Below are 13,830 nucleotides of genomic sequence, written 5' to 3' on the forward strand. Positions count from 1 at the left end.
CTAATTTTACTAAACGAGCACCATTGTGAGAAGTGATAATCTTCTATTTGTAATAAAGTGATGAGTAGGACTATTGAGCGTAGGCAACAGATCTAGATGAGTGTTATTTTAAGCGATTGGAACACCCTTCATGGTTCTAAAAGGACAGCACCAGGATCGCACAGTGATGTTAAAGGGACATTTTAAAAAACCTGCTAACTTCATATTCCTCATCTCCAGCACCATCCCAACATAAACATATGTGAAAATGGCACGTTTCTATGTCTAGTAGTAAAAAAGATAGAGGAAGATGATGTTTCCAATATCAATTCATATAATTGATTTACATAGATTAAACATGCTATCAAATCAATTGACCAAGTAGTGAACATAAATCATTGCTAAGCTAAGTAGAATTGCAGGAAATTTGTTTTAAAACAGCCAAATAATCAAGCTTTTGGTGTGGTTTATTCATGCATCTCAATAAACACATTATTACCTCCAACTTGTCCTAATTCATATTTCCAATTGCCCACCCTGACATACCAAACTAGAATAGGCCCTATGTCTCAACCAATATCCAATGTAGGTTAAATATTCCAAACAGGGCTACAGCAACGTCCAGTGAGGGTCAGGCTCCTTGGACTTTGTGGTGGCCACTCTGGTTTAGGTGTCCGCGGTAGAATGGTGTCGTAACCAAGGGGTCACGTATTGCTCTGGTTCCACTGTGCAAGAGAACGTCCGTGGAGTTTTATGAACATCAAGGCAGACGCACAGTGAATTTGTTTCCTCGATCTCGTTGGTGTGATGATAATGTCGCTGAACTCCCTCACACTCTCCTGAGCAGTAGATTTTTTTTAATCAACGTTCGGATTTGGCCGACGGGCCTCCGCAGTTCACACACGCAGCCTATAGTTCTTCATCATTTCCACCACCACCAGAGAGAAGACAGGGAAGAAACCACCATTTACCTACCTCTAGGCTGCTATACATATTTATTTGGGTTGTCATTCTATCGCTCGTAATGGAATTTTTGTGGTAACTAAATATAATTTATTTAGAATTCATCAGAATTAATTTTCCGGAAATAGTTTTACCAGCTCTGCGTATACTCAAATGTAAAAAGTGAGGGAGCGCCGCTGCACAACCATCCGGCAGCACTACAACCCTGCTCCTTCTAGACCCATAAGCCCCTTTGCTAGTCCACATGCAGTTTTTTTCCCCACAGGTCTTATTTTCACAATGTGCTCCTAGCATTCGCCTGGAAACTGCTGACTATAATAACAGCATTTAGCACAAATACTGCAGTGACTCACCAAGACAGTTGTGAAGAGGGCACAACAACACTTTTTCCCCCTTCTGAGACTGAAAAGATTTGGCATGGGTCCCCAGATCCTCAAAAATTTCTACAGGTGCACCATCGAGAGCATCCTGACCAGTTGCATCACCACCTGGTATGGAAACTGCTCGGCATCTGACCGTAAGGCGCTACAGAGGGTAGTGCGTACGGCCCCGTACATCACTGGGGTCAAGCTTCCTACCATCCAGGGCCTATTTACTAGGCGGTGTCAGAGGAAGACCAAACAAGTAATAGACTATTCTCTCGGCTAATGCCTGGCAAGCGGTACCGGAGCGCCATGTCTAGGTCCAAAAGGCTCTTTAACAGCTTCTACCCACAAGCCATAAGACTTGTTGAACAATTAATCAAATGGCCACCTGGACTATTTACATTGACCCCTCCCTACCCCCTTTGTTTTTACACTGCTGCTACTCGCTGTTTTTTTCTATGCATAGACACTTTACCCCTACCTACATGTACAAATTACCTCGACTAACCTAACCTGCACATTCACTCGGTACCGGTACCCCCTGTATATAGCCTTGTTATTGTTATTTAGTTTTTATTTGTTTTTATTTCATTTTTTACTTTAGTTTATTTAGTAAATATTTTCTTAACTCTATTTCTTGAACTACCTTTTTGGGCTTGTAAGTAAGCATTTCACGATAAGGTCTACACCTGCATGTGACAAATAAAATGTGATTTGATTCAACTCCAGGAAAGGGGATGACATTTCATGCTAAATTATAGCAGTCCAAATTACTGACAGATGGTTGACTTCATAATCATTATATGATGGATTCTTTGGTCTTTGTTTCAGTGGGGATTTGCATGCAATGATATCCAACTATAATGCAAACATGCTGAAGGGCAAAATGATGTCATCTGCGCCGGTGACCCTCTGTCATATACTGTACTACTCTAACCACTGAACCACACTCATAGTATCTGGATGTTCTGCATTTGTGGATCCAGATTCCAAATAAATAATGAAGAAGTCAATTTTTCTCTAATATTTACAATTCTAAAGTTTGATAAAAGTTAATATGTCTGAAATGGGCTAGCAAACAGAGTTTCTAGTTAGGGGAGCCTTCCCTACCAGACTTCTTCCCTCCTGGATAAGCCTACTTTGTCATTACTCCTGTGAGTCAGTCGCTGTCCACAGTCCATGTGCTTGAACTCCGGAATTCTGATCCTATAGCTGTCCATGGTGCTGAACAGCTGATCGCTACTATTATCACTTATTTCACAGTATTTCACAGTATTCCAGATTTGTTACTTTTCCTGTGAACCTGTCTTTTTGGATCAGCAGGGTTTCTAGAAGTCCTGATAAGATCAGACTTCTCATGGAAAAGTATCTCTGGTCAGTTAGGGGTAGAATGCTGCTGTTACTGGTTTTCATGACCTTTCTTGAGAGCATTCAAATTGAAGGACTAAGCCTGGACCCTATAGATTAGAGCAAATCATGGTTTGCAATACAAATGTTGGCTGTGACTCATCTGCTTAGGATCTTCTCCTCTGTCCAATTGTTGGAATTTCCTTCTCCAAACCAAAGTCTTTTGGGTGATTTCAAAACACAACCTACGTAAAGAAATGAAATAAACACATATGGATGTTAAATAGGCATATAATGTAATTACAGTGTAGGTATACATTGTTACATAGCCTGCTTACTAAAACCATAATTCAAGGGGGAGGTATATTTGAAGTATATTTATACATTTGGAAATAGAACAATGTAAACTAAGAACATGCTAATTCCTGAACATCTTTACAAAGATGGCAACACAGTTAAATATTGCATGTGGCTGCATTTGTTATTATGATCTTTGTCAAATCAAAATGACTGTTTATTGGTTGAGTACACCGATTTGCAGATGTTATTGCAGTTGCAACCAAATGCTTGTGTTTACAGCTCCAACAGTGCAGTAATAATCCAGAAAATGTTTTTAAAAAAAAAAGTTATATTGGATGAGCCATTACTAGAAGACAGTGCATTCGAAAAGTATTCAGACCCCTAGAAGTTTTACACATTTTGGTACGTTTTTCCCCTCATCAATGTACACACAATACCCCATAATGACATAGCAATAACAGGGTTTTAGAAATGTTATCCAAAACTGAAATATCACATTTACATAAGTATTCAGACCCTTTACTCAGTACTTTGTTGAAGCACCTTTGGCAGCGATTACAGCCTCGATTCTTATTGGGTATGACGCTACAAGCTTGGCACACCTGTATTTGGGGAGTTTCTCCCATTCTTCTCTGCAGATCCTCTCAAGCTCTGTCAGGTTGGATGGGGAGCGTCGATGCACATTTTCAGGTTTCTCCAAAGATGTTCAATCGGGTTCAAGTCCGGGCTCTGGCCGGGGCCACTCAAGGACATTCTGAGACTTGTCCCGAAGCCACTTTTGCATTGTCTTTGGCTGTGTGCTTAGGGTCGTTGTCCTGTGGGAAGGAGAAACATCTCTCCACACAGTTGAAGAAACATCTCAAGGATAATCAATGGAAACAGGATACACCTGGGCTCCATTTCAAGTCTCAATTTGAAGGGTCTGAATAGTTATGTAAATACGTTTTTTGTTGTTGACATTTCTAAAAACCTGGGGTATCTGATGAGGGGATACAAAATATAACATTTTAGAATAAGGCTGTAACATAACAAAAAGTGAAGGAGTCTGTATATTCCAAATGCACTGTCTACATATAAAATGGGTGAAACAGTATGCAAACACTTGACCAGTGTTCAATGACCAGTGTTCAATGACTCTATGTACTTAGGGAAGCAGTCTCTAAGTTGCAGGGTAGAGTACCGAGTGGTAGCTGGCTAGCTTCCATCACGTGGACTGGGAGATGTTTCGTATTGCGTCAGATAACAACATTGACGAATACGCTGATTCGGTGTGCGAGTTCATTAGAACGTGCGTTGAAGATGTCGTTCCCATAGCAACGATTAAAACATTCCCTAACCAGAAACCGTGGATTGATGGCAGCATTCGTGTGAAACTGAAAGCGCGAACCACTGCTTTTAATCAGGGCAAGGTGTCTGGTAACATGACCGAATACAAACAGTGCAGCTATTCCCTCCGCAAGGCTATCAAACAAGCTAAGCGCCAGTACAGAGACAAAGTAGAATCTCAATTCAACGGCTCAGACACAAGAGGCATGTGGCAGGGTCTACAGTCAATCACGGACTTCAGGAAGAAACCCAGCCCAGTCACGGACCAGGATGTCTTGCTCCCAGGCAGACTAAATAACTTTTTTGCCCGCTTTGAGGACAATACAGTGCCACTGACACGGCCTGCAACGAAAACATGCGGTCTCTCCTTCACTGCAGCCGAGGTGAGTAAGACATTTAAACGTGTTAACCCTCGCAAGGCTGCAGGCCCAGATGGCATCCCCAGCCGCGCCCTCAGAGCATGCGCAGACCAGCTGGCCGGTGTGTTTACGGACATATTCAATCAATCCCTATACCAGTCTGCTGTTCCCACATGCTTCAAGAGGGCCACCATTGTTCCTGTTCCCAAGAAAGCTAAGGTAACTGAGCTAAATGACTACCGCCCCGTAGCACTCACATCCATCATCATGAAGTGCTTTGAGAGACTAGTCAAGGACCATATCACCTCCACCCTACCTGACACCCTAGACCCACTCCAATTTGCTTACCGCCCAAATAGGTCCACAGACGATGCAATCTCAACCACACTGCACACTGCCCTAACCCATCTGGACAAGAGGAATACCTATGTGAGAATGCTGTTCATCGACTACAGCTCGGCATTCAACACCATAGTACCCTCCAAGCTCGTCATCAAGCTCGAGACCCTGGGTCTCGACCCCGCCCTGTGCAACTGGGTACTGGACTTCCTGACGGGCCGCCCCCAGGTGGTGAGGGTAGGCAACAACATCTCCTCCCCGCTGATCCTCAACACTGGGGCCTCACAAGGTTGCGTTCTGAGCCCTCTCCTGTACTCCCTGTTCACCCACGACTGCGTGGCCACGCACGCCTCCAACTCAATCATCAAGTTTGCGGACGACACAACAGTGGTAGGCTTGATTACCAACAACGATGAGACGGCCTACAGGGAGGAGGTGAGGTTCCTCGGAGTGTGGTGTCAGGAAAACAACCTCACACTCAACGTCAACAAAACTAAGGAGATGATTGTGGACTTCAGGAAACAGCAGAGGGAACACCCCCCTATCCACATCGATGGAACAGTAGTGGAGAGGGTAGCAAGTTTTAAGTTCCTCGGCATACACATCACAGACAAACTGAATTGGTCCACTCACACAGACAGCATCGTGAAGAAGGCGCAGCAGCGCCTCTTCAACCTCAGGAGGCTGAAGAAATTCGGCTTGTCACCAAAAGCACTCACAAACTTCTACAGATGCACAATCGAGAGCATCCTGGCGGGCTGTATCACCGCCTGGTATGGCAACTGCACCGCCCTCAACCGTAAGGCTCTCCAGAGGGTAGTGAGGTCTGCACAACGCATCACCGGGGGCAAACTACCTGCCCTCCAGGACACCTACACCACCCGATGTCACAGGAAGGCCATAAAGATCATCAAGGACATCAACCACCCGAGCCACTGCCTGTTCACCCCGCTATCATCCAGAAGGCGAGGTCAGTACAGGTGCATCAAAGCTGGGACCGAGAGACTGAAAAACAGCTTCTATCTCAAGGCCATCAGACTGTTAAACAGCCACCACTAACACTGAGTGGCTGCTGCCAACACACTGACACTGACTCAACTCCAGCCACTTTAATAATGGGAATTGATGGGAAATGATGTAAATATATCACTAGCCACTTTAAACAATGCTACCTTATATAAATGTTACTTACCCTACATTATTCATCTCATATGCATACGTATATACTGTACTCTATATCATCGATGGTATCCTTATGTAATACATGTATCACTAGCCACTTTATACTATACTATGCCACTTTGTTTACATACTCATCTCATTTGTACATACTGTACCCGATACCATCTACTGTATCTTGCCTATGCTGCTCTGTACCATCACTCATTCATATATCCTTATGTACATATTCTTTATCCCCTTACACTGTGTACAAGACAGTAGTTTTGGAATTGTTAGTTAGATTACTTGTTATTACTGCATTGTCGGAACTAGAAGCACAAGCATTTCGCTACACTCGCATTAACATCTGCTAACCATGTGTATGTGACAAATAAAATTTGATTTGATTTGATTTGATAGTAACAGTGACTAAGGTTTAGAGCAGGGTACTGGGCAGAGGCTGGTTAGTGTTGACTGTTTAACAGTCTGATGGCCTGGAGATAGAAGCTGTTTCTCAGCTTTGATGCACCTGTACTGTCTCCGCCTTCAAGATGGTAGCGGGGTGAACAGACCGTGGCTTGGGTGGATGAGGTCCTTGATGATCTTCTTGAACTTCCTGTGACACCGGGTGCTGTAGAAGTCTTGGAGTGCGGGCAGTGTGCCCCTGTTGATGTGTTAGACTGACCACACTACCCTCTGGAGAGCCCTGCGGTTGCAGACGGTGCAATTGCCGTATCAACAGGATGCGCTCGATATTGCATCTGTAGACATTTGTGAGGTTCTTAGGAGCCGAGACAAATTTCTTGAGCCTCCGGAGGTCTAAGAGGCGCTGTGGGACTATTTCAGGTTGTCAGTGATGTGCATGCCAAACGGCTTGAAGCTTTTGACCCTCTCCACCGCAGTCCCGTCAATGTGGATGGGGGCATGTTCTCTCTGCTGTCTCCTGTAGTCCACGATCAGCTTCTTCTTTTGGTTGATGTTAAGGGAGAGGCTATTTTCCTGGCACCAGTCCACCACGGCTCTCACCTCCTCCCTGTATTGTATTGTATTGTATTTTTGTTTTTGCACTGTCTCAATGCACACTCACAGGACTCCACACACTGACACTCCAACACACACACACACACACTCACAGGACTCCACACACTTACACACACTGACACTCCAACACACACACACACACACACACACACACACACACACACACACACACACACTCACTCACTCACTTCATTTGTTCATACACACTTAACATGCACACACATTTATACTGACTCTACACACGCACACTCGCATACAATCATCATATACACTACTGCTACTCTCTGTATCATATACCCTGGTACCTAGTCACCTTACCCCTATACATATCTACCTCCATCACTCCAGTATCCCTGCACATTGTAAATATGATATTGGAACTGATTCTGTATATAGCTTACTTACTTCTCATGTTCTTCTTATTTGTATTTCTTGTGTGTTTTTGTTCTAGCTTATGTCTTATTTTAGTACTACATTGATATTGATTACTGCATTGTTGGGTTTTTCAGCTTGCAAAAAGGGTATTTCACTTTAATTGTCGACGTGAAACGAACAACTTAACTTGTAGGCTGTCTCGTAGTTGTTGGTAATCAGGCCTATCTCTGTTGTGACGTCAGCAACCTTGATGATTGAGTTGGAATTTGGAGAAGTGGGTGGTCCCGCAGTCATGGGTGAACAGGGAGTACTGGACAGGGCTGAGCACGCACCCTTGTTGAGGATCAGTGTGGCGGAGGTGTTGTTGCCTACATTCACCACTTGAGGTCAGCCCGTTAGGAAGTCCAGGATCTCGTTGCACAGGTGAGGGGTTCAGACCCAGGGCCCTGAACTTAGTGATGAGCTTGAAGGGCACTATGGTGTTGAAGGCTGAGCTGTAGTCGATGAACAGCATTCTTACGTAGGTGGGATAGGGCAGTGTGCATTGCAATTGCGATTGCGTCATCCTAGAATCTGTTGGGGCGATATGTGAATAGGCTGTCAGGTAAGGTAGAGGTGATATGGTCTTTAACTAGCCTCTTAAAGCGTTTCATGATGACAGAAGTAGGTGCTATGGGGCGATAGTCATTTAGTTCAGTTCCCTTCGCTTTCTTGGGCCCAGGAAGAGTGGTGGACATCTTGAAGCAAGTGGGGACAACAGACTGGGATATGGAGAGATTGAATATGTCCCTAAACACTCCAGCCAGCTGGTCTGCACATTCTCTGAGGACACAGCTTGGGATGCCATCTGGGCCGGCAGCCTTGCGAGGGTTAATACTCTATCTTAGGTTGGCTACGGAGAACGAGAGTGCACAGTCATGAGCCTCGGGCGCCCATGTCGGCGGCTCTGTTTTCCACAAAGACGGCGAAGAAGGTCTTTAGCTCGTCGGGTAGCTAAAGTGGAGGTGCTCTTGATGCATCTCAGGAGGGGAGTGAGACGGGTGCTGGCTCCTGACATATCCAGATGTTAGTCCAGCAACCTCTCCTCAACCTCTCCTCCCCTCATACTCCCGGGTAAAGGCCCTCTTTTAAGGACACCTCCACTGCCTGGGACGGTGCAGATGATGCTGCAGTTTTCTGACATGAAAGGACATAATGACGATAATGATTTTGATGACGGTGATGTTGTCGCAGTTGTGGTTGTCCCAAAACTAGGCCTTTGGCCTGCTTATGAATGGTTAATGGCTATGATAATGGTACTGCTGATATTATCATTAGTGAGGTATTTATAGATGCCTCTGTGACCCTTTCAGGCCCCTAGGCCTAGGACAATATCTATTTGTTACCTTTGTCCTCCTCTAGATGGCACAGCCTTCGCCTGTGGACCCATCCTGTGAAAGAAGCCTCACAGATCCTCACTGCTCAGTGTTGTGTCAGATGCAGTGCTCTGCTTCTGGATCCCTCCTTCCCTCTCCTTCTCTCGCTACACTGTTTGGCCTCTTTCGCAGGATTATGTGGATAGTTGGACTGATTGATTAAATGGACAGAGCTCTGCTGCTGTAAGCTGCTCTGCAGTGCAGTGACTAGGCAGGATTTTGAGATTCTTGGTAATGAAATGTTGTCCTGTCTAGAGGCCGACCGATAAATCGGTTGACCGATATTATCGTCTGGTATTAGCCTCTCACTGAAATATTTTATTTCACAGATAAAGCATTGTTGTCGCAGTTGTGGTGCCGAAATTTGGACTTTGGCCTGGTTATGAATGGTTAATGACTATGATAATGGTACAGATGATATTGCCAGTAGTGAGGTAATTATAGATGCCTCTGTGACCCTTTCAGGCCCCTAGGCCTAGTACAATATCTATTTGTTACCTTTGTCCTCCTCTAGATGGCACAGCCTTTGCCTGTGGACCCATCCTGTGAAAGAAGCCTCATAGATCCTCATAGATCCTTCAACGATTGCCTGAGTAGGGCGATCTACGAGCTGCTCATTGAACATCATTCAGTGGCGATATTACACGGCGTGAGAGAGTGGACATGGTGGTTTGACGGTGAGTAGCTAGACACAGCCGGCGACAGCATATTTGAACAAGTAAATCATCAAAAGTACACTTCAGCAAGCAAGCAGCCCTGTCCTGATCATATGCTTACTTAGTTAACGTTATCTGACTAGCTAGCCAGTAAGATAGTTAGGCTAGCTAGCGAGCTAGCAATCTGTGCTACTTTTGTGCGAATACTGGACGGGCGCGAAAGTAAACACTGACCCATCCTTGGTGCAAAAATAACACAGTGAAATACAGACGCTGATATCTAGTGGTGATATTACAAACTGCATCTTACTACATTTCAGCTGCATAGTTTGTGAAGTTGTCGACGTTGTAGTTTCAGATTTACTTTGAGACTAAGTTTCATTCATTCAGCCCTCCTTGTTTATTAGTGTGCTTGTGGCGCTTCAACACAAACACTTCTGCATTCTTATCCACTGCCTTAGACACATGTTTAAGTTGTACCTAAGAAGGTAAACTGAACACGTGTTTGTATTTCTATAGAGGAGATCGTTGCCTTTTGGTGGTTATGATGTAAACCAAAAACGAAATGTTCTTAAATAATGTTCATTTTAATATTTAGTCAAGAAATCATAATTTTTAGTATTTGTTGACCTTTTTGGAGCAGAATTTATGGAGAAAAAAAGTATGTTTTTCATTGGGCATACCTGGAACCAGTTACAAGTTCTGCATTGGAGCTGTTGTGTCCTGTGCAGTCATATTGTCGGTGCTGAACCTTGCCTGTAGGATTGTAGAAGAGATGGGGGTCCTTCTTAAAGTTGTTTTGATAATTTGGTTAGGAGTATACTATCCTCTCACACATTTATCAATTTTGTCAGTGTGATAATAATGTTAGTATTTGTCGCATTATGAGTTCTGGGCTGAGGCTGTGAGTGCATGGGGCCATTTCCCTAGCTTCTAACTGAGCGGGGTGGCCTGATAAGAGAGTGTGAGTCATAAGCTGCTGCAAACCGACTCATATATCTATTATTTAACTAACTCGGTGGATAATTATTCCACTGTGTTGTTCATGGGGAATGGGAGGACATCTAGGGCCTTGGATACTGTACATACTGTTACAATATACATTGCCGTCAAAGTATTCATACCCCTTGACTTATTTCACATTTTGTTGTGTTAGACTACATTCAACATGGATTCAATATATTTTTTTTCTGACCCATCTACACACAATACCACATAAGTGAACATATGTTTTTAGAAATGTTAGCAAATGTATTGAAAGTGAAATCCAGAAATATCCAATTTACATAAGTATTCACCTTTGACAGTGATTACAGCTGATTACAGCAGTCTTTCTGGGTAAGTCTCTAAGAGCTTTGCACACCTGGATTGTGCTACATTTACATTTATTTCAAAATTCTTCAAGCTCTGTCAAATTGGTTGTTGATCATTGCTAGACGAACATTTTCAGGTCATTGCCATAGATTTCCAAGTAGATTTAAGTCTGAACTGTAACTCGGCCACTCAGGAACATTCAATGTTGTCTTGTTAAGCAACTGCAGTGTAGATTTGGTCTTGTGTTTTATGTTATTGTCCTGCTGAAAGGTGAATTCATCTCCCAGTGTCTGGCGGAAAGCAGACTGAACCAGGTTTTCCTCTAGGATTTTGTCTATGCTTTCCTCCATTACATTTATTATTTATCCTGGAAAAACTCCCCAGTCCTTAACAATTACAAGCATACCCATAATATGATGCAGCCACCACCATGCTTGAAAATATTAACAGTGGTACTCAAACAGGATGCATGTTTTGAAATATTTCTGACTGTGAGTCAGAATCCCAGAGATTTTCACTGTTTCTTGTTCAAACACATTAATATACGCATGTTTGTATGCTCAGCAGTATACACTTTTAACACACTTCTCAGACTCTCACTTGACGTACAGCAACATACATACTAGTGAGTGACGCAGGAAAGACACACTCTCGTATCTTTCTTCCTTTAACACGTGCTACAGTGTCCTGTACATGGAATTCCTGGGTGTATATGAGATTAGTCAAGGTCACCTTTCCTTGAGAGAGCAGGGACATTCTGTTTCCGGTGTGTGAGCGTGTGGATGAGCGAGAGACCATGCTGAGGTGTGACAGTGTGTGCATGTGCGACTGTACCGGTGTGTGCGTGATATACATAACCATGGGGTGTGTGCGTGTCCAAGGTGTTAGATTCCATCAAGGATGTAAAGAGCTTTTACTGTGACTCCCACAAAGGTGCAAATTTATACAGGCGGTCACTACAGATGCTAGACATGAGAAGGATAGATAAGCATATGAGGCTTGATGGTAGATTAAGGTTTTCCCTACTTCTCTGTGTAGCTTCCTCTCTCGCTCACACTCCATATCTGCCCTCCCTTTCTCCCTCTCTTCCCCCTCTGTCCACATGTCTCTGTCCCCCTCTGTCCACATGCCTCTGTCCACATGTCTTTGTCCCCCCGGATAGCATATGAACACATCATAAGCCATGGCAAAATGTTTAGAATTACAGGAATTATCTTTAAAACGGCAATATTTTATCTTTGCCCCATGGAAAAATATGTAGAATAATTGGGGGGACCTAATGGTATCTTGCAGGGGGACCTCATGAAATTGCGGTACGTCATTGTCTCTCTCATCAGCTTTGAAGCTGCTTGCGAGCTGCTGTACCTGTCTGATGCTGCCCGTACTTTTGGCTGAGGATGGTGTTATATAACAGGGCTTAATAAATCATGTATGAAAGCCTTGTGATGTACACACAGATATACACTTTTAAAAATATATATAGTATGTGGACACCCCTTCAAATTAGTGGTTTCGGCTGTTTCAGCCACACCCGTTGCTGACAGGTGAATAAAATTGAGCGCACAGTCATGCTGTCATGTCCTGACCTTAGTTCCTTTTTTTATGTCTCTATTTTAGATTGGTCAGGGTGTGAGTTGGGGTGGGCATTCTATGTTTTGTTCTGTGTGTTTGGCCTGGTATGGTTCCCAATCAGAGGCAGCTGTCAATCGTTGTCTGATTGAGAACCATACTTAGTCAGCCTGTTTTCCCACTATAGGTTGTGGGTAGTTGTTTTCTGTTTTGTGTGTCTTCACCTTACAGAACTGTTTTGTTTCGTTCACTCTCTCTCTTTGTTGTTTTTTGGTTATTTTAGTGTTCAGTTTATTTGTTAAAATTAACATGGACACTTACCACGCTGCGTTTTGGTCTAATCCTTCCTATTCCTCATCCGAGGAGGACACGATCGTTACACATGCAATCTCCACAGACAAACATTGGCAGTAGAATAGCCTTGCTGAAGAGCTCAGTGACTTTAAACGTGGCACCAATGTTCCCTCTAAACTGCACGTGCTGGACTGCCATGCAGAAGAAATATCAGCTCGCGCAGAGAAGCACGAGATTGAATTTCACTCAATTTAGAGATCTCTTTAGAACTCAATCAACATTTCCCTTTACTGTGGAAATTATGATCGAATCAACACAATATTAGTCACTTTCAATGTAAAATACTGAAACAAAGCAAACAATGCCAGACTTAGTATGCAAAACTAACTATACAAGAGATTTTGTTAAAGGCAGAACGCATCGGATTAGGATTCTATTGCATTGACAGGCACGACTCAGACCCGTACTCTACACAGACCAGTGCGCCATAACCAATCAGAGCTGAAGTAGGCCTACTGTATATGCAACTAGACCATTGCCATATATGGATCTGTGTCATTCACTTTGAACTGGACTGTGTTTACAGCATGAGCGGTCGTGAGGAGATGCGCTTGTTTTGAGATCAAAGCTAGAGCTACACGTAGCGACGTGCACATTTGTTCATATCCTTTGCTAGTGAGTTATTAGCCCAGTTATAGACAATTTGTAGTCAGCAATAGGGGAGTGATTGCTTCTTACAAGGGCCCAAAACGTGTGTATTTCTAGATATCTTTGAAAAGTGAGTCAGGTAAAGAGCTTTTTTTGTCTTTAAAGTGGCAGTGTTGTATTTTGAGCTTATTCAAGCCTGTCTAAGTGACCAATAGGCAGAGGGTAGCATAATTTTTCTGCTTCTCTGTTGTAATGGTATAGGAATAATGATGCATTTTATTTTGTAGAGTGGTTTCTTGAATCAAACAACACAACAACATTTCCAGTCACCTCCTTGTCTGAAGGACAAGTGGATGAACAGGTTAATGTCAAGCCCTGC

The 13,830-nt window shown here is 43.5% G+C and overlaps 1 protein-coding gene across 2 annotated transcripts in view; it reads left to right on the top strand.

The window, feature by feature from the left end:
* Positions 1-13,830, top strand: part of snphb (syntaphilin b) — a 34,691-nt gene that overhangs the window by 2,579 nt on the left and 18,282 nt on the right. Inside the window, exon 1 of one of the 2 annotated variants that reach the window (XM_036988194.1) lies at positions 9,491-9,647. The exons of the other annotated variant lie outside the window; for it this stretch is intronic. The gene's annotated coding sequence lies outside the window, so the exon portion shown is untranslated. Of the gene's footprint in view, positions 1-9,490; positions 9,648-13,830 lie in introns of those variants that run through there. 2 annotated transcript variants of the gene reach the window in all.

This window comes from Oncorhynchus mykiss, chromosome 9 (genome assembly GCF_013265735.2).
Source record: "Oncorhynchus mykiss isolate Arlee chromosome 9, USDA_OmykA_1.1, whole genome shotgun sequence".
Classification (NCBI taxonomy): Eukaryota; Metazoa; Chordata; class Actinopteri; order Salmoniformes; family Salmonidae; genus Oncorhynchus; species Oncorhynchus mykiss.